Source organism: Dama dama, chromosome 33, assembly GCF_033118175.1.
Source record: "Dama dama isolate Ldn47 chromosome 33, ASM3311817v1, whole genome shotgun sequence".
NCBI classification, from domain to species: Eukaryota; Metazoa; Chordata; class Mammalia; order Artiodactyla; family Cervidae; genus Dama; species Dama dama.
This window is the reverse complement of record NC_083713.1, coordinates 33504364-33529568: the sequence shown is the minus strand read 5'-3', so window position 1 is coordinate 33529568 and position 25205 is coordinate 33504364. Positions and strand designations below refer to the sequence as shown.

At 36.6% G+C, this 25205-nt stretch overlaps 1 protein-coding gene across 1 annotated transcript in view; it reads left to right on the top strand.

Annotated features, from left to right (window-relative positions):
* The window catches only part of CSRNP3 (cysteine and serine rich nuclear protein 3), a 195778-nt gene that overhangs the window by 8662 nt on the left and 161911 nt on the right, over positions 1-25205 (top strand). The window contains exon 2 of the mRNA XM_061135230.1: positions 5249-5419. The gene's annotated coding sequence lies outside the window, so the exon portion shown is untranslated. The remainder of the gene's footprint in view (positions 1-5248; positions 5420-25205) is intronic.

The following is a 25205-nucleotide window of genomic DNA, read 5'->3' as shown; positions in this document are numbered from 1 at the left end:
CCACTAGAGGGTGGGGAATCTTGTACACCGCCTTAGAATCCAGCATTGTTTCTGTTCAGGCGCTGAGTCTTGTCCAACTCTGTGATCCAGTGAACTGCAGTACATCAGACTTCCCTGTCCTTCACCATCTACTGGAGTTTGCTCAAACTCATGTCTGTTGAATCAGGGATGCTATCTAACATCTCATCCTCTGCCGCCCTCTTCTCCTTCTGCCTCAGTCTTTCCCAGCATCACAGTCTTTTCCAATGAGTTGGCTCTTCACATCAGGTGGTCAAAGTATTGGAGCTTCAGCTATAGCATCAGTCCTTCCAATGAATATTCAGGACTTATTTCCTTTAAAATTGACTGGTTTGACCTCCTTACTGTCCAAGGGACTCTCAAGAGTCTTCTCCAGCACCACAATTCAAAAGCATCAATTCTCCAGCACTCAGCCTTCTTTATAGTCCAACTTTCACATCCATACATGATTCCTGGAAAAATCATAGCTTTGACTATATGGACCTTTCTCAGCAAAGTGATGTCTCTGCTTTTTAATACACTAGGAAAAAGTGGAAATAGTGACAGATTTTATTTTCTTGGAATCCAAAATCACTGTGGACAGTGACTGCAGCAATGAAATGAAAAGACACTTGCTTCTTGGAAGAAAAGCTATGACAAACCTAGACAGTGTATTTGAGTGTCTAGTTTTGTATAAAAGCATTCAGCTGTTGTTTTGAATATTTTAATTAACATATGACTCTTATGTTTGACTGACAAAATTTTAACTGTTTTCATATTAGGAAAAGTATTAAGGAAATTATTTTATATACCTCTCTAAAAGGAATTGTTGGATATAGGGTCAGTAACAATACTGCATTCCTCTAAGTTAGATAAAGAAAACCTAATTTAACTCCGTTTGTTTTTTTTTGGGGGGGGGGACCTAGGACACATACGACCTTGTGGGGGACCCTGAATTAGAATTCTAGAACCTTTGACTTCTAACAAATATTGTAATCATTTAGGTGCTAGAAAATATAAATCAAGTCATTCATACTCTGCTCTCTTTGCTAACAGTTTCTTCCAGCCATGTACTCTCAAAAGAGCATTCTGAGTTATAGGGTGACTTAATATTGTTTAGAATTGCTCTCCCTGGGCTATGTGGCTGGGACAAATTCAATCAAGGATATTTATAATAACTCTGTTCTCCCTTCCCACCTATTATTGCAGGCATCTGAATGGGGGTAGCATCTTAATTTCTCTCACAATTTAACTTCTCCTGCATGATCTCACTGTCTGTTGCCATGGAAATAATTGTAACATTGCAATTTTAGTACTACAACTGGAACACACTACAGTAGAATCAAATCGGCAAACACAAAGTAGGATGAATCTCTTTTTCTTCTCTCTCTCCAAGTATTTCTTTTGCTTTGAGACATTTTTTCCCACCCTTTCTTTGTGTTTACTGAGCTATCTAATTACATGGTTCATTTTCTCCTTAATGACGATTCAACTTTCTTCAAGGTCACTAGAACTAAAAGTAAAAATGTGAGCAAATTCACACAAATTATTTACATTGATTTCATACCAATTAAAGAAAAATTTCCAAATAGTTTCTTATAACTAATAAACAGAGTACATTAGCATTTTAAAAAACCCATCAACAGCTCTCAGTTTTTAGGAGGTTTTCTGCAGTTCTTTTAAAATCTCCATAATTTGCTTACAGATAAGAGAGATTCTCCAACCAATGGCCTTCAAACAGGGTCAACTCCAAGCCAGAGTCCTATAACCCCTGCAGTAACAAGTCATAATTATGGATTTTACTTTGAAAAAAATCTTGAATGAGTAACCTTGGGGAAGGTAGTGGATTATTAACTCTTTGCCTCCATTTACTCTTTGCCTCCATTTTCCCATCGATAGGTAAATCTTTGATAATGGTCACCATCCATATAATGCCTCTTCTCTACCAAATGAAAAGTATTCCTTTAGAATAATGAAAGAAAGCTTACATTTTCATTATTAATTTTATTTGCCAAAGGGGTATCACAAAGTGCTTGGATGTATCAGAATTGGTCCTATTTGAAACCTAACAGGTAAGGTGGCTCCCATTATCATCAAATATTTGTTAGATTTAGATACCAGAGATGATTGTAGGTAAAATTAAGTAACCACATTGCTTTGGGAAGCACTTTGACCTTCCTCATCCTTCTGACGTCTTTCTAAAGTCTTTTCCTCCAGAAGAAATCTCTTAAGCCCTCTGACTTATCAGGTTCTGATTTTAACTATTCATCTGAGCTGCTAAGTCCTCCTTAATTCTAGACTTTTCCATTTCCCCATAAAATCTACCTTTCCTTTATCCTAAGTGGAATGAAAGTGAAAGTCGCTCAGTCATGTCCGACTGTTTGCAACTCCATGGATATACAGTCCATGGTGTCCTCTGGGCCAGAATACTGCAGTGGGTAGCCTTTCTCTTCACCAGGGGATCTTCCCAACCCAGGGACTGAACCCATGTCTTCCGCACTGCAGGCAGATTCTTTACCAGCTGCACCAGGGAAGCCCCCAAGAATACTGGAGTGGGTAGTCTATCCCTTCTCCAGCGGATCTTCCCCACCCAGAATCAAACTGGGGTCTCCTGCATTGCAGGCGGATTCTTTACCAACTGAGCTACTAGGGAAGCCCACTCCTTTATTATAAGCCCTCTTTAAAAAAAAAAAAAAGAAATAATAGGCAAATGAGTGGCCCTTTTAAAGTATAAGTGAGATCTTATCACTCCACTACTTAAGCCCTCTAGCTCATGTAGAGTAACGTCCAAAGTCTTGACAGTCTCGACACAATCTGGTCCCCAACACTTGTCTAAACTCATTGCCTCCTATGCCCAGACCAGGACCTTGGGCACCTGCCTCCTATAGCTTGATCTGCTCTTTCCCCAAATGTCAGACTGACTGGCTCCCTTACCTTTCTTACTGTAACATGAGCTCACCAATTCATTCAAAATGCAGTGTTCTCTAACAGCCAAATATCTGATCGCTATATCACTTGACCACTTAACTTTCTTCATAGTATTTAACTCCACAGAACATATATCATACTTAATTTACTCATCTGTTTATTTGCCCTTTCCCCAACAACACTGAGCAGGGAGCACTGTTAGAGGAATGATTTTTTTTCCTGTGTGGTTACTTTAGCATTCTCTAGCATCTAAAACAGTCACTGGTACATGGGAGAAGCTCAAGAGATGTTTATTGAATAAATAATAAATGGCCCGTTAAAGTACAGAAAATAAACACATTTCTTTTCTATTAGAATGGCATAAATATCTGAATGAACACACTCAGATTCCCTTACTCAACAATCTGAACTGGAATATATTAAAAGAACAAGAGAATTGGTGTTTAGTGTTGAGGTTTTCAAGATATGATAAGACAGAAGATGTTATTTCAGAAATAAAACTGTATGCAGCTAAGAATACTAGAAAGCAGAAAATACAGAAACAGAGGAAGCTAGTCAACAGAAGGACTTGGAACAAATACTCCCCACAGAAGTATAGCTACCAAAATTGACCTGAGGTACCAACGTTGAGACTCCGTGAGGTCACTGAGAGGCAAATGAAAGTGGCCAGACTTTTTAAGAAAGTCACTCTACTTTGATTTGTTCCTTATTACAGATAGGAGTGCTGTGCTGAGGTTTGATGGCTTAAGATACCACCTCTCCTTGGTAGCACGTATTGTGCAAGCATCTTTGTAAAATAAGTTTGTTCTCCCAACTTGTATGTCTCTAGCAAAGGCATTTCAGGTATTGTGTTGGGCTAGTAAGGAAGAGAATGTTTTGAATCCTTATTCTGTTAATCCTTCTAAGCCACAGATCTAAACCGTTGTTTGACTCTTACAGAGTCAATCTAAGAGGGGCTTTACATCACAATGTAACATAAGAATCACTCCTTTAATTTTAATTTTATAAACAAAATTAATAAAAAGATGGGACATGTGAAAGCTAACAGTGTAAAGGATTGCTTCTGAATGTGAATGGGGCATTGGCCAGATTTTAGATTGGGTTATATTGGGAGAGCATGGAGGTGAAATGACCTGGACCTAAGTAGTGGCTTCCCAATTTGGCCTGTGTGTGCATCTCCAGTTTTCCACAGTTTACACTGTTTACTACCCACTGTCTCTTTGGTTGTGAGATCATTTATTATGGTTCCTATGCTATCATTTTTCTTAGGGTAGAGAAGTATTTCTTGATACCTTTGTTACAAATAACAGAAGAAAAATGAGAGGACTGAGATGATTTTATTATATCTGATCCTCTTTACTCATTGAAATTAACTGCCATTGTAAGAATTTGTGTTTGCAACCACTGATTATCATCAGAGTTACTTTATGGCTATGAAATTATTACTCTCAGAGGTCTAATGACTCATCTAAATTGATATTAACAACTTTTTAAAAATGTATCAGGCTACCTCAGACTGGCTTTCACTGACCATATTGATACAAAGAATCAGTTCAGTTCAGTTCAGTTCAGTCGCTCAGTTGTGTCCGACTCTTTGTGACCCCATGAATAGCAGCATGCCAAATAAAGAGGCTCAGATTAATATTTTAACCAGCAAAAGATTTAGGGACTGTGATTTACCCTGTATAAAATTTATTCAGCCAGCCTCCATGGTACAGGATTCCAGAATTCCCTGTAGCTCCACTGAACTGACTGGAAACATGATAAGGCATCTAAATTCTGTAGGTACAGCCGTTCCTAGCAACCAATTTGATTTTTGACGGACAAAGAGCCCCAGGAAAGTAGGCGCCTTTGTACCTGAGAAAAAAAGAAATCCCAAGCAAGATAGACATGCCCTAATCAGCATGCTCTGGGTATGACAGCATGCAAGTGAGTGATCTATTTCGTTCTGAACCTTGGCTCTGTCAATGACAGAACACGATTTACTAGAACAAATCAAATAAATGTCTTTGACTCCTGTTTTGACTTTTCAAAACACTGAACCATATTTCCTTATGCAGCCCTCTGATGTCACATTTTTAATTTTGACTTTTTCTTATAAAATAGTCTTGTCAGAATGAGAATGTAAATAGCAATGAGTCCGGGTAGAAATGCTTTCAAACATTACGGAAAGGATTGTTTCTGCATGGATATGATACTCTGGCAGATGTGGTTCAAAAAATTATAGCCCTCCCCACCACCTCCAAAGAACGACTTGGAGACCTTGACTGTGCAATCAGTGGTCAGATGTTTCAGTACTCTGTTGTTCCCATTCTTGTTACAGTTACATGTGACAGTGCTGCAGCGATGAGTGGAATTTTCAAGAGGAAGTTGGAAGAAATTGATGGCTCCTTACCCTGCTCCTCTGTGCAGGAATCCGATGATGAAGTTTTTAGCTGTGACAGTGCTGCCAGTGTTGATAGTGTCAATCCATCCACTTCGAATCATTTTACTGGTAAGTATCTGAGGCTGTATTTCAGGTTGTACTCTAAATTGTGTTGTATAGTCGATTCTTAGAATTTTCATCTGTATCCATTGGCTTATATTTGCCCCTCAGCTGCTTATCAAAACAGACTTAGTTTGTAAAACATGATACCATTTTGGTTAATTAACTCTCGGTAGTCTACTCCTGTTTATCTCTACAGAGTGAGTATGAGAGGCAGAAATGAGTCCAAACTAAGGTAAGCAAATAGCAAGTGAAAATGATTTCCTGTGTGTCTTCAGCTTTCTGAAGCAGAGCCATCCTTTTGAAATCTAAATCACTTGAGTTCTTTTGACCGTCTAATACTGGTTAATGAGTTGTGGAATATTTGCAGTACTGAGTACAAAACATTCACTTCCAGGGTGAGAAAATAATGTTTGTTTTTAAAAGAATGCTACTCTGAAATGAAAGCCTTGGAAACCGTAAGATTCTGTAATTGTTTGAACACTGGTAAACCTCAGACCGAAGGCCAGATTCATGCACTACAGTAAATGTAGCTTTCTATACATATATGGGCTTCCCAAGTGGTTCAGCATTAGAGAATCTGCCTGCCAATGCAGGAGACACAGGAGACATGGGTTCAATTCCTGAGTCAGGAAGATCCCCTGGAGAAGGAAATGGCAACCCACTCCAGTATTCTTACCTGGAAAATCCCACGGACAGAGGAGTCTGGCAGGCTACAGTCCATGGGGTTGCAAAGAGTCAGACACGACTGAGTGACTGAGCATACATACATACATATATACTTCTATGCTGTTAATGTGAACAGCATCATTTAATTTAGTGTAATATGTTCAGACTTGAAGTTGTAGCCATTTTAGTTTGCATTCCGTGTGACAGATGCTCATATGAAGACTTTGAAACAGGCAAATCTTTTCTAACGTATCCATGTCCATTCAACACCATGTGATTTTAAAATTATTTTTTAGAAGAGTTAGTGTCATTCAAAGAAAAACTAAAAAAGGTCAATAAAAGCCCCTTAAGTTCACCCTGACGGGTATAAAATTTTTTTAAAGGTGCATTCCTTAAATAAAGGTAAAAATTATCCAACACAAAAGAGAAGTTTTTTTCTTTTCCACGATAGTATTTCCTAGCATTATTTTTGTAGGGCATTTGTGTTTGAGGATTTTTTTTTTTAGCTCACCAAAACAACCTTTTAAAATTCACACTGATATTTATTTATACAATGTGACCCCTCTAATTCCATCTTTAAACTTCCTCTCCCCAACTGCCAAGAATTCAAAAAATCGTTTGGTTTTCATGAATTCTCCATCATCACTGTTGGAAGGGTTTAGAATAAAAATAGGTAAAACTTTATAATAATGTTTAGCTTCTGTATTATTTATCTCTTGACTAAAGTAGAACTTAGTTTTAATCAACTTGTACAAAGTATAAAACAGTAGGGAGAAGATAAAGGAACACTCAGGCAAAGGGAGAAAACAATAGCTGTTTGGAGAATAAAATTCTCTGGTTAGAAAGGGAAGTTAGATTTATTGGGGGGTTACATTTTGTTTGAAATTTATCAATACCTTCCTGTCATCCACGGTCCCTGGAAGAGCAGTGAACACTGAATGATGCTTGAAAGTTAAAGTGAAGTCAGTCAGTTTTGTCCAGTTCTTTGTGACCCCATGGACTGTAGCCAACCAGGCTCCTCAGTCCATGGGATTTTCCAGACAAGAATACTGGAGTTTGGGTTACCATTTCCTTCTCCAGAGGATCTTCCCGGCTGAGATCGAATCCAGGTCTCCTGCATTGCAGGCAGATTCTTTACCGTCTGAGCCACCAGAGAAGCGAATGATGCTTAGACTCCTGTATTGAGTGAACAGATTAATTTGTAGACAATTTTTATACTTTCTTGATAAATAAAAATTATATATATTTAATGTGCACAACTGGAGAAGGCAATGGCAACCCACTCCAGTATTCTTGCCTGGAAAATCCCATGGACGGAGGAGCCTGGCAGGATAGAGTCCATGGGGTCTCGAAGAGTTGGACACGACTGAGCGACTTCACTTTCACTTTTCACTTTCATGCATTGGAGAAGGAAATGGCAACCCACTCCAGTGTTCTCGCCTGGAGAATCCCAGGGACGGGGGAGCCTGGCGGGCTGCCGTCTATGGGGTCGCACAGAGTCGGACACGACTGAAGTGACTTAGCAGCAGCAGCAGCAATGTGCACAACATGATATTTTAATACACATATGCATTGTGAAATGATTACCACAGTCAAACTAATAAACATTTTCATCATCTCACATAATTAGTTTTTTTCTTTTTTGGTGGTGGTGAGAACGTAAGATCTACTCTCTTGGCCAGTTTTAAGAACAAAATACATTATTTTTATAATTTCGGACAAATTTTTTAAAACTGGAGAGAAAGAGTCCACTGGATGCCCTTGTCCTTCAAAAAGCAACAGTATGCATTTAAATTCAAGACCCTCAGAACACTCTATTAAATACCTTCTGTGTGTCCCTTGAGAGAGCTCATTCTGCAAGCCCCAGAGAATGGCCTAGTATTTCTCAACTCTTTCCCCTTTAGCCACTCCTGAAAAACACCACCAACCTAGACCCTCTTTCTTTGAGATCCCCCTCCTCTAGTGCAGTGCAGCATTTTCCACACAATTTTTTTTTAAGCCCGCAGCATGCTTAAACCTCCTCCCTGGTGTCTGTGCTTCTCCTAAAGTTACAAATTGACTCTCTCCTGGAAAAATCAATTTCAGGCCTTCTCTATGCAAGGTGCATATTGATTTCTATAGCTTGTGAGTTCACAAAGTACCTATAATGTTCGTTTAAACACCATCAGCTCTTACAATTGCAGTTCAAGAAATTTTCCAGATGAAAGTGATGTTCTGGTGGTTTAGAGGGGTTTGAAAAATTATACGTCAGGCACTAGTTATGAGCACCTGAACAGTTCCCTGGAGGGTAAAAGTTTGAGTGGAGAGTGGTTTTATTTCGATGAAATAAACTATTTGATAACTATTTTGCTATCTGGTCATAACTTTCCTGTTTCATCACCACGGCACAAGTCTGTGGAGGAGGAGGCGTCTACTGTGTACAGAGGAGACGGGCAGGCTAGTAAAGAAAGCAGCTGCGATGTTTGATGAGCTTTTTCAGCATTTTTGTTGCAAATTTTCAAGGGTTTTGAGGGAAATATTTACTGATACTCCTCTGTAAGGAAACAGAGATAGGCATCATTGAACAACTTGTAATTGAATGTGTGATCAAAACCCTGATTTGGGATAAACAGTGGGGAGGAGGGGCAAAAAAGAATAGATGGAAATGTAACAGTAATGGGGGGATTTCTTGTTTTCTGTGGGTTATTCTCAGCCTGATCTCCAGTACAAAACTGGAGATTATTTTAGAAAATTGGGCAATTGAGGAAGAAATTCCATTTTAATATTTTTAGAGGACCCAATGATCTTTTATATGAGTAAGACAAAAAAAAAAAAAGAGTAGTACCCGTAACCCTCATTTTGAATCCAAAGAATTTTAGAACTAGTAGAGCCTTTGAGAACGTCTAGATAGACGCCCTTATTTTACAGATATGGAGACCACAGCCCAGGGAGATTAACTTGACAAGAATCCAGATGTGAGAGAGTGGCAGAGAACTTTATTGTAGATCCCTAGAGGGTCGGCCTTTCTCTAGACTGTGCTGCTCTCTAACAGGTCTGTTTCGTCATGCTTTATCTTTTGTGCCATCTCCTCTTAGAAACAGAATGAGCACATCTGTTGGTGAAGGTAATTGGCACCTCATCTCTGTTGCCTATTTTTTTTAAGTTGGTTTTTATGAAAAGTATGGTTATCTCCTGGCTGTAATACAATACCAGTGATGAGTTTATGAATAAATTCAATGAGCCTAAAGAAATAGTGGACAGAGAATTCAATTTGAGTGTGAATGAACAATTCCTCTTCCTCTTTCTATGACATGGCAGACTGTTGAGACTTTGCTTGTGTGTCCCTGACAATGATGGAAATATCTTACAGCAAATATGTTTTATGTTTACATGAATGAAATTGGTTTGTCTTGGTGACATAATGCTACTTGTGACAATGTGAAAATATTACGATGAAAGTAGATGAGATGCAGTTTGCAGTGTGCGTCTTCAATAGCAGCTAACAAATAGAAGTTTCTTTGATTTACTTAGAAATAGAACCCTGTGCATTCCACTTTTGCCAGAAGGGTGAATGGTCATCCTGGATTCCCTGAAGAAAAAAAAAAGATAATGATACCCTTCCATCCCTTCAACTCCAGGACCCTACATTTCTTGTTCAATAATTCAAGACCAGAAACCCACTTACCTTGCATTTCAATGAGACTCAGTCACAGCTTCTGACTAAATGCAGTAATTATATTCTGTTTTACTGGTTAGGTAAAGATTGGCTTTCATATTTGCTTGCTTTACGTCCTGAATAACTTAAATTTGAGTTTAAATATAAAAACACAATTAGACCAAGTTTCAAGTGAAATTTTATATGTCGACATCATGGTAAATCTAGGAAAACAACACATCACTTGTGGTTTTAACTCTCAGTTAGGTATATAAGAAGCTAATTATAAAGATAGTTCTGGTGGTGCCAATGTACTATTTCTCACATCATTTAAAGGATAAGACCCTATTAGCATGAAATCCAAAATAGAAAGCCATAGAAAAATCTTCCATTTTCACACATCTCTTTTTTATTCAGGATATCTATAGATGCAATTGATATTGTAGTGGTATTTCTTGAACAGTACAAGAATTAGAGTTGAATTAAATAGTAAAGACACCATCTTTACATTACTGATCAGAATATTTTTGTCTGACAATGTAATTTGTTTACAAATATTTCTTACAGTATTTGAGTTTTTAAGCTTCTTGATAAGAATCATATTTTGATTTTGGGGTCATCCAAAGTGATCATGGGCAATAAAGAGATGATTATTGAACTGCAAAATATTGTGACTTGAAAAATGGATCCAAATGAATTTAGGTGATTAAAATTTTACTAACCATTCTACTAACAATGGTTCTACTAACCATTCAAAGTCTTAAGACCTTTTGGCTTTGGTTTGATCACCAGAGGTTGACTGGCATTCTACTTGTTGTTTATGTTGGTGATGATAAAATCATAGTGCCTGAAGCAAATGTCCTTGTGTTTCTCAAAAGATTTTAAAATTCATCATGCAAATCAGGCAATCTGATGCTTTCTGACAGCTCGAGGGAAGTATATTTGTGTGCATGTGAATGCAAAAAAGCATTAAACCTGGTTCTGCTAAAAAAAAAAAAAAACCAGTTGCTATTTCTGAATTGGCTGCAATATTTAACCATTTCACTCTGGAAAGTACTTGTTTGCACTCTGAAAATGTTGCTTCTTTTTTGTCTGAACCATTTGGAAATAAACTGGGAATGTGTTAGGGCCACAGAATTGTTATACCATATGTTTTATATGTTCAGCTATAGTGATCTGGCATGAACTATAATAGTTAAATGTCTGAAATTTACTGAATTCTATTGAGAGTTAGATTAAGGTTAAAAGTACAGTTTTTAAGCATAGTGAAGAAAGAGCAATCATAATAAATATAGCAAAACATAAATATTTTATTTTCAACCAAGGATCAATACTTAAAAACTAGAAAGGCATTTTCTTTGAATGGTGTTTAATTTCCAGGTAGGGAAGTATTTGTAGCGAGATAAAATTGAAATGGACACTCAATTTTTTGCATTTGATTTTATTTCATCTCACAAGTATTATACTAATGGAGTGGTAATAAAGATTTATGTAATTTACAACTCTAGAAATCTGCATGATATGTTATGAAACTTGATTTATATGATGAACCATTAAATCACTTTAAGATCCTTCATGGATATCTGCAATGGTCATAGCATGACAAAAAATAAAAATAAAAATCTAAAAGCAAATTCTATTAAAATGATTACCAAAGCACTGTGAAAGCTGGTAAAGACTGCTTCACCAAGTACTAAAAGCAGTAGATATTTCTGGCTGAATTACAATAGTGGGTCCCACTAGTTGTGATGTTTGGAGGCTGAAATGTATATTTCAGTAGTATATATTTTTATGCTCGATGATAATGTTAGTGGATATAAAAACAGTACATATTTTAGTTTTAAATCATATTAATAAAATTACTTTATTCATGAAGAATACTTAACATTTCATTTTAAAATTTGCACTAATGCCTACAGTTTTCTACATTTAAAAAAATGTATATATTTTGAATCTTAACAATGCCAGCATTTGGGGTATTTAATTCCATCTTTGAGGAAACTTGTTTGGAAGAAATAAAGACTATTGATTTTAAACACAGTTAATTTTTCTACTTTTTAGCCTGTTGTATTTCACAATTTCTCCAAAGGTGTTGCCCCTTATCTTCTTACTATGTCAGCTGTGAGTTTTTGCTGTTTCTGTGGCAACCATTATGTTGGCTTAGCAAGAGTAGTACATATTTCAGATATATACATTCATAATTCTAGGCGCACACACACACATACACACACTCACTTTTAGAATTTTTTATTTACTAACAGAATTGATGATTAATCTAACTATTATGATGGTCATTAATCAGTACTAAAATACTATGCTGAGATCATGGCTGCATAAAACATATATCATGTATTTGGCCTACATTTAAAAAAAAATATGCATGAAGCTAGAGGAACTGCAAAAGCAAACCAGGGAGTAAACTTAACTAAAATTTACAGATATTAACAAAGAAGTGTATATATTTAAAAAGTCCTCTCAAAATGAGATATTTTGATGAAAAATTAAAGAATGAATGAAATTCAGGATAACAACCTAAATAAGAATTGTTATTTTTAGCAGAGCAACTCTTACTTTTTTTAGCATTCACTAGTTTTGCAGCTAGAATATGGAAACTGTTGAAATTTATAATTGCAATATTTTAAGTTCTTTGCGGTCAAGAATTGTGTCTTTTCCCCCCCACATTGTTGTTGTTGCTATTCAGCTGCCCAGTCATGTCCACCTCTTCGTGACCCCATGGGCTGCAGCATGCTAGGCTTCCCTGTCCCACACCGTCTCCTGGAGTTTGCCCAAGTCCATGCTCGTGACATCGGTGATGCCTTCCAGCCATCTCATCTTCTGATGCCCTCTACTCCTTCTGCCCCCGATCTTTCCCAGCATCAGGGACTTTTCCTGTGAGGCCTTTGTTCACATCAGAAGACCAGAATACTGGAGCTTCAGCTTCAGTATCAGTCCTTCCAGTGAATATTCAGGGTTTATCTCCCTAAAGATTGACTGCTTTGATCTCCTTGCTGTCCAACGGACTTTCAGGAGTCTTCTCTAGCACTGCATTTCAAGGGCATCAAGTCTTTGTCATTCTACTTTCATTACAGTCCAGCTCTCACAACCACATATGTCCCCCACATTACTTAATGTTAATAATCATAATAGCAAGCTTTATTAAGCATTGTCATTTGCCAAGCACTGTGCTAGATGTTTTAAATAAATTATTATCATTATTATTATTTTGAGTTTCATTATAGGATTTATTTTCCAGAGGTTCCTTTTTTTGACCACACTCAGTGGTTTATGAGATCTTAACTCCCCAGCTAAGGGTCGAACCTGGGCCACAGCAGTGTACGCACCCAGTTCTAACCACCAGGTCACCAAGCAATTCCCCAATTATTTTGATTCTTTTAATACACGGTCCTAAATAAATTTATTTTTGATTGGTATGTTCATGACTTTTTCTAAAACGTACATGTCTTAACTGATCAAATGATTTCTGTCATCTTAAATGTGAAATGAGTGAATTGAAACAGACTAACTGTATAGAAATTATTAAGTTGGCCAAAAAGTTCATTCAGGTTTTTCCATAAGATATTACAGGAAAAACCAAATGACCTTTTAGGCTAACCCAATAATTAAGATTGCTGGATACAATTTAGGGTCTTCTTCAACGGGTACAGACCCATATGAAAAATGTTTTTATATCAGATGTTCATAAAGTTTCCAACTATGCATATAATATTGTCAGTATAAATGAAATCACTTTCCAAACTTCCTACACAGTTTTAAATTTATTAATATCAATATCAGAATTCAATATTTTAAGATGAGAGCACTGAACTATTTTTAATACATATATTTAAAGTTTATTACTTAAAAATAAATATTAAAGAATTTAGCTTTAATTTTTGCAATATTTTCCTTACAGTGAAAAATTATAAACAAACTATATACTACACAATTGCTTAAATAATATATGGAATACCCATACAATAGATTACCATGTGGCCACTAAAAAGAATTGAACAAATGTATCCATTGACACAAAAGTATATTCAAATTAATAAATAATTCACATTCATTGCAAAATTATTTTGCAGATTCATCCCACTTGTAAAATATTACACATGAGTTAGGAAAGCAATAAGATCTAGAAACAGAAAGAGGAACACATATTTTCTATTGTTGCTGTTATTCAGTCACCCAGTCATGTCTGACACTTTGCAACTTCCAGGACTGCAGCACACCAGGCCTTTCTGTCCGTCACCATCTCCCGAAGTTTGCCCAAGTTCATGTCCATTGTATTTTTCTATAGAAACAGAAAATCTTAAGTTTTCTCTGAATAGTGGCTTGGGTAATTTAAATTATCTATATATTTCTCAATATTTCACAATATCTATATATTTCTCAATTTATATTAATATATTTTAGTTTAAGACTTATTGTCTCCATTCATTACAATAGCTTTCTAGAATTTTTCACTAATACAATTACTGCTGCTATAACATGCTTATAATTTTTTCCCTAAGATAGAAATCATAGTTCAAAGGTATCATTTTAATTGCCCTCCAGAAAGCTTTACCAATTCATGTGCTCACTTCTAATAACTAAAGTAATCCCCCTGGTAAGTTACCAAACTAACTAGGCATTTTTTTCTCTCTCTCTCTCTGTGCATATATATACCTGGCCAATTTGGTAGGTAAAGACTGATATTTCCTTAATGCTTTCACTTGAATTTCTCTGAATAGTAGAAAGCAAATTATTTACGTATTTATTTACCCTTTTTTTGTGTGTATAAGTGGTCTACTTTAGTTCTTTTTTTATCATAATTTTCTCTTTCATTATTTTATATTAAGTATTATTACATTAACATTTATGTGATAAGATCCTTCCTATTTTGAAACTGGTCTTTCAACTCTGTTTATGTTTGCCACAGAACTATGTTATATGGTCAAATATACTCATGGATTTGGCTTTTAAGAAATGTTTAGGTAGATCTCAGCTCCCAATATTAATTGCATACAAATAATCTCCTCTAAAACTTTCATAAATTTCTATTAAAAATTTAGATCACTGGATCAATTGAAAATTGTATTGGCATACTGTGTAAAATAGACAATTTTTTCAGTTTTTCTAAAATCATATATTGAGTAATATAATATTTGCTATTTGAAGTTCTGTCCTCCTCTTGAACCAAATTCTTATATACATTAGGATCAGTGTCTGTAATTTTCCATTTCATCATCTAGATGGCTATGTCTAAGCCAACAATACTGACTCTGTAGTAAGTTTTATCTCACATAAGAGTTCCCAATTTTCCATAACCTACTACTATAAACAGAAACACGGTATATTATTACACTTTTTAAGAACTCTATTAGTTCAGTTCAGTCACTCGGTCATGTCCGATTCTCTGCAACTCAATGGACTGCAGCACGCCAGGCCTCCCTGTCTGTCAACAACTCCCAGAGTTTACTTAGACTCATGTCCATTGAGTCCATGATGCCATCCAACCATCTCATCCTCTGTCATCCCCTTCTTCTCCCACATCGGGTGGCCAAAGTATTGGAGTTTCAGCTTCAGCATCAGTCCTTCCAGAGTATTCAGGACTGATTTCCTTCAGCATGGACTGGTTGGATCTCTTGCAGTCCAAGGGATTCTCAAGAGTCTTCTCCAACACCACAGTTCAAAAGCATCAATTCTTCGGTGCTTTCTTTCTTTATAGTCCAACTCTCACATCTATACATGACTATTGGAAAAACCATAGCTTTGACTAGATGGACCTTTGTTGGCAAAGTAGTGTCTTTGTTTTTTAATATGCTGTCTAGCTTGGTCATAACTTTTCTTCCAAGGAGCAAGCATCTGTTAACTTCATGGCTGCAGACACCATCTGCAGTGATTTTGGAGCCCAGAAAAATAGTCAGCCACTGTTCTTCATCTATTTTCCATGAAGTGATGGAACCAGATGCCATGATGTTAGTTTTCTGAATGTTGAGTTTTAAGCCAACTTTTTCACTCTCCTCTTTCACTTTCATCAAGAGGCTCTTTAGTTCTTCTTCTCTTTCTGTCATAAGTGTGGTATCATCTGCATATCTGAGGTTATTGATATTTCTTCCAGAAATCTTGATTCCAACTTGTGCTTCATCCAGTCCAGCATTTCTCATGATATAATCTGCATATTAGTTATTCTCACATAATTATTTGAATTTCATAAGAATGTTGTCAAACTACCAAACAAACCATGGCATTGGAGTTACATTATATGCTATGCCATTGGAGTTACATTACATTTATAGGTTAATTTGAGCCCAAGGCAAATTGACATCTTTACAATTCCATTCCAGGAATACCAGATATCTGTCCATATTTAACTGTCATTCTACCGACAGAAGAGTTTTGTGCATTTCTTCTTGCAGTGCATTTTTCTTGCTGAGTCCCTAAGTTTTTAAAATATTTTTATATCTATTAGAGATTTTTTAAAATAATCCTATTTTTATTCAAACTTCTATTATGATTAGCTGAAAAATATTTTTCTTAATATTAAAATCATTGTTGCCTTTGAATATGAAAGTGAAAGTCACTTACTGGTCTCCAACTCTTTGCGACCCCAAGGACTATACAGTCCATGAAATTTTCTAGGTCAGAATACTGGAGTAGGTAGCCTTTCCCTTCTCCAGTGGATCTTCCCAACCCAGGGATCAAACCCAGGTCTCCCACATTACGGACGGATTCTTTACCAGCTGAACCACAAGGGAAGCCCAAGAATATTGGAGTGGGTAGCCTATCCCTTCTCCAGCAGATCTTCTCAACTCAGGAATCAAACCAGAGTCTCCTGCATTGCAGGTGGATTCTTTACCGACTGAGCTATCAGGGAAGCCTGCCTTTGAGTCTACTTTAAATAAAATGTGCTTCCTGGGTGGGGCTAGTGGTAAAGAATCCAGCTGTAAGTGCGGAGGACATGGCAACCCACTTCATTATTCTTGCCTAGAGAACCCAGTGGACAGAAGAGCCTGGTGAGCTACAGTCCATATGCAGTTGCAAACAGTCAGAAATGACTGAAGCAACTTAACATGCATGAACACAAGAGGTCCTTAAAAACGTTCAAGGTTACTTTAAAAATCCACTTAAAAATGTTCCATTGAAAGAAAACAAACCTGAAAGCATCACTTTTCCTGATTTCAAACTAAATTACAAAACCATACTAGTTAAAGCACTATGATACTAGGATAAAAACACGGAACAAAGGAACAGATTAAACACCCCTAAAATAAATTCAGGTATGTTTGGCCAACTAATATTTTACAAGGGAGTCAAAAACACTCAATTAAGAAAGGATAGTCTCTTAAATAAATTATACTGAAAAAAACTGTATATTCGCATAACAGTAATGAAACTGGACCCCTGTCATATAGCATTCACAAAAATTAACTTGAAATGGGTCAAAGGCTTAAATGTAAGGTGAAACTGCAAAACTCCTAAAGGAAAACATATGGGAAAATCTCTCTGATGTTCATCTTGGCAATGAATTTTTTGAATATGACACTAAAAGCACAGGCATCATAAACAAAAATCAACAAGTAATGCTATACCAAACTAAAACGCTCTGCACAGCAAAGAAAATGATCAACAAAATGAAAAGCAATCTATGGAGTGGAGAAGGTATTTGCAAATAGTATATCTGATAAGGAGTTAGTATCCAAAATATATAAGAAACTCATGAAACTGAATAACAAATGATCCGTTAAAAAATTGGGCAAAGGATGGAATAGAATTTTTCTAGATGTATAATGACCAACAAGTTCATGAAAAGATGCGCAACTTCAGGAATCATCAAGGAAACACAAATGAAAATAACAGTGAGAAATCACCTTACACTTGTTAAAACAGCTGATATCAAAAAGACAAAAGATAGAAAATGTTGGGGAGAATGTGGAGAAAAGAAACCCTTTTACACTACTGGTAGGAATGTAAATTGTAATAGGTTTCCAGGAACCTATGGAAAACAATATGAGGTTCCTCAAAAAATTAAAGCCATATTGCCACTTCTGGGTAAATGCCCAAAGGAAATAAAGTCATATCTTAAAAAGAAATAGATACCCTTTATGTTCACTGCAGCATTATTTGCAATAGTCAACTTGTGTCCATTAATGGATGAATGAATAAAGAAGTTATGGTGTATGTATATGTGTGTGTGTGTGTGTGTGTGTGTGTACAATGGAATATTATTTAGCCATAAGAAGGAGAAAATCTTGCCATTTGTGACAACATGGATGGAATTTGGGGCATTAATGCTAAGTGAAATAAGTCAGGTAGAGAAAGACAAATACTGTATGATCTCACTTATATGTGATATTTAAAAAACAGAAAGCTCATAGAAACAGAATAGTGTTATGGTTACCAGAGCTGGAAGATGGAGGAAACAGGGAGATGTTGGTCAAAGGCTAGAAAAATAAGTAAACAAAATATTTCAAAAATATATTTGAAATTTATACACACAGATGGTAATAATATAAAAATGGTGCAAAAAAGCCCTATGCTATTTTCCACTTTGGGCTTCCCTGGTGGCTCAGCTGGTAAAGAATCTGCCTGCAATGTGGGAGACCTAGCTTCAATCCCTGGGTTAGGAAGATCCCCTGGAGAAGGGAAAGTCTACCCACTCCAGTATTCTGGCCTGGAGAATTCCATAGACGTGACTGAGTGACTTTCACTTTCACGAGGACAAAGTGATTAAATCAGTTAAATCAGGGGAGTAGTAAAAAGATAAAGTATAGATATTGCTTAATGTGAAAGAAGGAAAAGCTAGAAATATTAGTTTTTAATACAAATAAATAGATATAATGGTTTGTTGAGTCTCCTTTATCTGTTCTGCAAATGGGTTAAAGGATAAATCATCCACTTTATTAAAAAATCTTCAACATTGGGGTACGATAAAAGGAAATAAAACTGCTCAGTTTAGAAACTCACATATTGTAGCTGCAAATTAATTTTAAATACATTTTTGTTTCTTTGTGGCCATTTTTTGTTTTGATAGCCTCCATCTGGTATTGATCTGCATTTTTTGTAGTCTGCTTACCAGGCACAAATCAAAGAAATCAACTAGTTCTTCTATCTTAAAAAGCTGGACGAAATTTTCTTTTTAGATTTCTTTCCTTCTTTTTTTATTTTTGGTATTTAAATTCTCTATTTAATATATGATGGTCACTGAGGACCTATCAACACAATCACTTTCACTTAATTTCTCTTACTGGTAATAAGTAACTATATCTGTTTTTAAATTGCATTTCTTACTGGTAATACTTGGCATTTGTCCTAGTACTTCTTTAAAATATTCAGTTAATAGTCATGGTTATGTTAGTCAGAACTTTTTATTGCTTGTGAAAAAAGCTCTATGCAATATGGCTTAAACAAAAAAGAGATATCTTAGTTCATGTAACAGAGAGACATGGGTGAGATCGTATCAGGCAAAAATGGTTCTAGGGCTCAAATAATAATCTCAGTGCATCCTCCCACCCTCATGACTTGCCTCTGTTCTCACTATGGGAGGGCCTTACTTTCTCCCACTGCATATGGGGTTATGGGTTTCCCTTAAGATCTATGAAAGATATCTGCTTACATGTAGACATACACATCTTCCTAGCACTATATTCTTGAAGACAAGAAGCTGTCTCTTCCACCCCTGGCTCCAATAGTTTAGATGGTGAAATAGCTCATGTCTTCATAGTGTGTCAACTATGTACCCGTTTGTATTCATTCTCTGCCCTTTCTCTGAAAACTGCATTGCCTGATTGCTTGTCTACTGACTTCCCTGAGTGTGTGCATGCGTGCTAAGTCGCTTCAGTCATGTCTGACTCTTTGCAACTCTGTGGAATGTAGCCCGCCAGGCTCCTCTATCCATGGGATTCTCCAGGCAAGAATATTGGAGTGGGTTGCCATGCCCTCCTCCAGGGAATCTTGCTGATCTTGGCATCGAATCCACATCTCTTATATTTCCTGCACCTGGCAGGTAGGTTCTTTAATACTAGCACCACTTAGACCACTGATTTCCCTACAAAATGCAAAATTGAAGTTCACATGCCCATTTAATAGATGAAGAAACTGATGTTAAGTAAATTGATGTGCCCAAAGTCACAGAAGTAAGAAAGATAAAAACATAGAAATGATGACAACCTCTGTTTTTTGGTACTCCAGAACCTAAGCACTTTTTCTAACAATGTCATGTCCCTAATACTTTTCTTGAACTGCATTGAATCTTCATTTGTCTACTCTTATTAGTAAAAATCTCCACTCAAGTTTCATTTATTGTTCACTTTATGGTAAAATCACTTTATTATTAAGTCAGCTATCATGAAGTGTATCAACAGAGAGCTCTGTAACAAAATTTTCTCATATAATATCTAGATTGCATCCCTCTTTTCTTCATCCGCACATTATACCTGACATTAGCAGGATGTGCTTCTTCATGTTACAAGCAGACAGATTTGGGGACAGATTAATTACATAATTATATATCCCCCATATCTGTCTGCCACTACATGCACTGCTTCTGAAATGTGGAGAAAGTATGTAAAAACATTAAATACTAACTAGGTTCTGGGCACTTTCCACAGGGAAATATTGGTGAGGCTTCTTACATTTTATAGTGGCAGAGAAGATAAGGACACATTCTTATGTAACAAATTTGTGTTTTTTTTCTCATTTCTTTTGAGAGAATGGAGGTTATCAGGGCAGTGCGAGCAAGCCTTCAAGACTTTATTTTGACATTCCTACCCTGCAGAATAGTAACCCTGCGTGGTTTCCATGAGAAAGAATCTAAATAATTAAGGTAGATACTGTAGACTGCTTCATTAACTGAAAGTGGAGGGAACAAATGCTGTAAAGATCTTCCTCTTTCATTCCTGTCAGTGGATGCTGCTTTTTCTTTTTTTAGATTTGATTTCTATTTTCTGCAACTGAGCATGAAAGTACACTGACTAACATAGTCTGTAATTTAACTGTGTTCCTAGGACCATCTGTAAGAATTTAAGCAGTTCCTGGGAATCTGATCAATTCTAGCAGCCTTTCTCTATTTTCTCTGTAAATTTAAGAGCTCCTCAATTAATTTTATATTTAAAAGTTGGTTTCTGCTGAAAAAAAAATGTGGACCCAACATCCAAAAACTGTTCTGTGCTTCAAAATTGGTTTTGTTGAATAATTTTTTATTATGCAGCTACATATGCATTTTTATGTAAGGTCATAAATATCATATCACAGAATTTGTTTAATGTAAGGAAGATTTGTTCCTTCTCCCCTATTCATTGATTCAGTCATTTATTTACATCAGTATTGACTCATAGATATTCATTTTATTCTTTGGGTTATAATCTAATACTGTCATTAATTTTTCTTGCTTAAATTATTCCAACTTTTACCATTGAGAGTTCTTTTGGGTCAGTTCTTATGTCCTTCTGACATGACTGTGCCTCTTTTTTTCCTTCCCTTTCTTACTTTTCATCACTGTAAAATCCTTCAGGTTCATCTGATATTTACCTGCCCCAATCCTAGAATTGGCCATTTCTCAAAGAGATTTTTTAAATACCAGTCATTGGGTAAATGATGATGCAACTTAGTGAAATGGGAAAGATTGGAGGAAGGGGAGGAAGCCCGGAGTATGTTACCTTCCTTCCTCACTCCCTTCCTTCCTTCTATCTTTCTTTTGTTATTATTACTATTTTTAATATGTTAAATTTGAAAAGCCTACTAGCCATGTAAGTGAACCTGTAGAGTAGACAGTGAGTATAAGAATCTAAAGCTCAGAGAAGAGGTTCAGGCTACATGTCTACATTTGGGATTCACAGATAAAGGGTAGCATTTAAAGACAGAGGACCAGGTCTGCTTTGCTGTGAGTCACACAGAAAAGTCTCAGACTTCAGTTCACAGGAGGCTTTAGAGGTTAGGGATAAGGGAAGACATCAGACAGAGAAGTTGAGAAAGGGCAGCAAATGGGCAGGAGAAAATCCTACCTTATGTGTGGTATCCTACAAACCAGGTAAAGAGAGTTCAAGACAGGAAATCTGCGTCAAGCTCTCTTGAGATATTCAGGAAAAAAAGGACTGAAAATTTACCATTGGATTTGGTAATATTTAAGCTCACTGATAAACTTTATAAATGTTATTTCAGTGGAACTGTGAAAATGAAGGCTAATTTGGGGGATTTCAATGTAGAATTGCATCTGAGAAACAGAAAATACCTTCCTTTGGCAAGTTGCTACAAATGGAGTAGAGAAATAGGTGATAGTGAGATGGGGAACTGATGGAAAGGGACTTTATTTTTAAGTTTGGAGACATTACAGCATATTTGCAGACAAATGGGAATAATCCAGTAAAAAGAGGGGGGAACGATGATGCAGAAGGGAAAGGGGATTATTAAAGTGGCAAAGACCTAGCATTGGTGAGAGGAAATGGAATTCAAAGCTTAAGAGAGGGAAATCACCTTAGGTGGGAGAAAGAACAGTTTCTCCATCATAACAGGATTGAAGGTTGACTCCATATGTACAAGTGTTAGGGGTACACACAATATTGTGGTAAGAAGAGGAATTTGAATAGGGTTTTTTTCAGTTTTCTTAGAAGCAGTATCATAAACTAAGTTGGAAAAGATGGGAAGAAATGATGGGCAGTTGAAAAGAAGTAAAGTTGCTTTTTGTGGTATAGAGTTGAAGCATGCATTAAGAAGGGAAATGTAACAAGATTGTCAGACACTGCTACTGGGGACCCACTTGCAAGAGCCTATATTTCCTCTAGTCATTATCATCTCTTCAGCTATGAGAGGCATGTTCATAGTAGGAAGAGAGATGAGTTTAACTAGCTGTTTTTGTCACATTTATTTGAAGAAGAGAGGAAAAAGGCCATCATGGTGAGTGTATATATGAGGGAGAGACCACAATGATGAATAATGGACCCTAAATTCAGTAAGTGGGGAAATGTGAATGTGAGCGGGATGAGAAAAAAATATGTAGAGGTCAAGAAACTTTCTTGTTGATGAAGTATATGATTCATTGGAGACTTTTGCTATAAAGATTCCTTAAGGCTTCCCTGTACCCTGTTGATGCTATCTGCTCTTGCAATGGTGGAATATGAAAAATATTTTCAATCTCTTTTATGATAATCTGTCAAGTCAAGTTTGCACCTGTTCTTGGGTCAGTCTTGCTAATTTACAATTTTCTTGGAATTTATCTACCTCTTTGGTGTTTTCAATTTTTACCTAAATTTTCACCCAAATTTTCTTTTAGCTCTTGCAAATTCCTAGTAATTATAGTTATGTCTTTCCCCATGTCTTTAAATATAGATCTCTCTGAACTATTTCAGACATTTGTTTTGCACACTTGAGAGCACAGCTGATTGAGTGGAAGAATCCCATGGTGAACCTGATATATAAATATCCTAACTAGGACTGATTTAATTTGTTTCAGTAACTCCTGTCCACTTTTATTGAAATAGAATGACTAAGTGCTATTATAATCTTAGAAAGTTTTTGGTCATATGATACCATTCACTATAGTTCAGCACATGTTAGGAAAAATGGATTAAGGGCTACATGTATTTTGATAATTGCACTTTATCAGGTGTATGTAGGTACAAAATTGAAGTGGTATTGTTACTTAAAAAATAAATCTAAATAGAATCAATGTGATTTCAGTGGTATTTTATTGTCTTTAAAAAAAATAGGGCCAAACTGTATATGACAGATTGGTGTTTCCTGCTAGATTCCTTTGTCCTAGGCCTTTTACTTCTGTCTGGAAGTTGTCCTTCAGAGTGAAAGATGCTTTTGCTGATTGCAGGCATATTAAATACACAATACTGTGTTTTGAGATGCAGTTGCAAATGTAACTAAACTGTTGCACCAAACTTACAAGTTGTATTATCATCTTAGAAGCACTGAATAGACAATTCATATTTCTTCACTTGTGTTCATAGAATATTTCCTTTTGACATATTGAAATTGATATAAGCCAGACTCCCAGACATGTAGAAGTGATCAACTTGAGAATCTCAAAGTCCACGATTCTTGGAGGAACAAGCTTAGTCTGAAATCCCCACAATTGCAAGAAAAATAAAAATTTTAAGGATGGGAGCAAATTAAAAGAATGTTGTAAGCAAGTTGTATTTCATCTTATCTAACCACTGAATCACCCACTAAATACAACACGAACTGATCTTATAGCTCAGTCAAGGCTACCACTGAGATGTGACCCTCATTGACCTCAGTGAAGTCTAGCATGGCTGTTGATTAAAACATGCCAGCAAGAGCTTGGTGCATCACTGACCTGCTAAAGATACCATTTAGAGAAAATGTTGATGAACATGGGCGAGTTCTTTGACCCTTGCTTGCCACTCCTAATGGCTTCTGGGATCTTAGGCTGATTTACAGTAATGTGTATGGGCAACCAAGAAACCACAGGGCCTAGAACTAGAAGAGGTGGCGTTCACCTTCCACCTGCAATATTGCAAGACTTTCTGTAAGTGAAAAACGGTTCTCAGGGAATTTCTCAATTGAACCCTAGGTATGAGGAAAGACCAGATGTGAACTGTAAGTATTGGGTGCACGTTTTAAAATAATAATGTAGGTTTCTGTCAGTTTTGTTTTTCATGGAACTCATAAGCAGAAACTGAAGTTCTTTAGATGAGCACAACAAAAGATATGTGAGGACAAATGATATTACATTTACATTAGCATACATGTTCCATTCTATCAATGTCACGCTCCTTGATTATTTTTCATAGTTCCTGAGATAGTTATATGTATCCACAAATCAGTCCCAGATGTCACTTGTCATTGTTAAGGCCACCCATGGGATTGCAATCTCATTCAAGAAAAGTATAACAGGCTACGCTGGGGGGCTTGGGGGGGAATTCTACTTAAGTCATGATCACATCATAGACATAGGATTTCAGGAAAGTGGCACTTCCCACAGATCTTGTGTAGACCATCACCGATGTGCCCACAGGGCTTGCAAAGGAAGACCAGCAGCCTCTGCATCTTCCTGGGTTATATCATCTAGGTGGTATTCCTCTATGTATTGCCTGAGTCTCAAGTGGGTGCTGTTGACTGATGGATCCTAGCTCCTCCCCTCTCGACCTTCTTTCTCACTTGTGGACACATGCTTTTTCACACAGTCTCATGCAGCCAGTGTCTCCTAGTCACACCCAGAGAGCCACGGTGCTGAACTGGAATTGTTTCCAGCATCAACCACTGCACACTGTGCCCAGAACTGGTGTTGATTCTCATATCTCCAGGTCTTGGAACATGGCACTGAATACGACTTGTTCTTCTAAAATTATTTAACTTTTGTGATGACTCCCTCTCAAGAACTTGACTGACCTGAGTTAGGATCAATCCTGCCCATCAAATTTATTTTTACATCCTTGACCTTCAAACAGATCAGAGTTTGAGTCCATTTATTTTTCCCCATCACTGTGGGTCCCTTGGCCTCAGTCTGAATTATAGGTTAATTACAGGTATGCAATTTTCAGT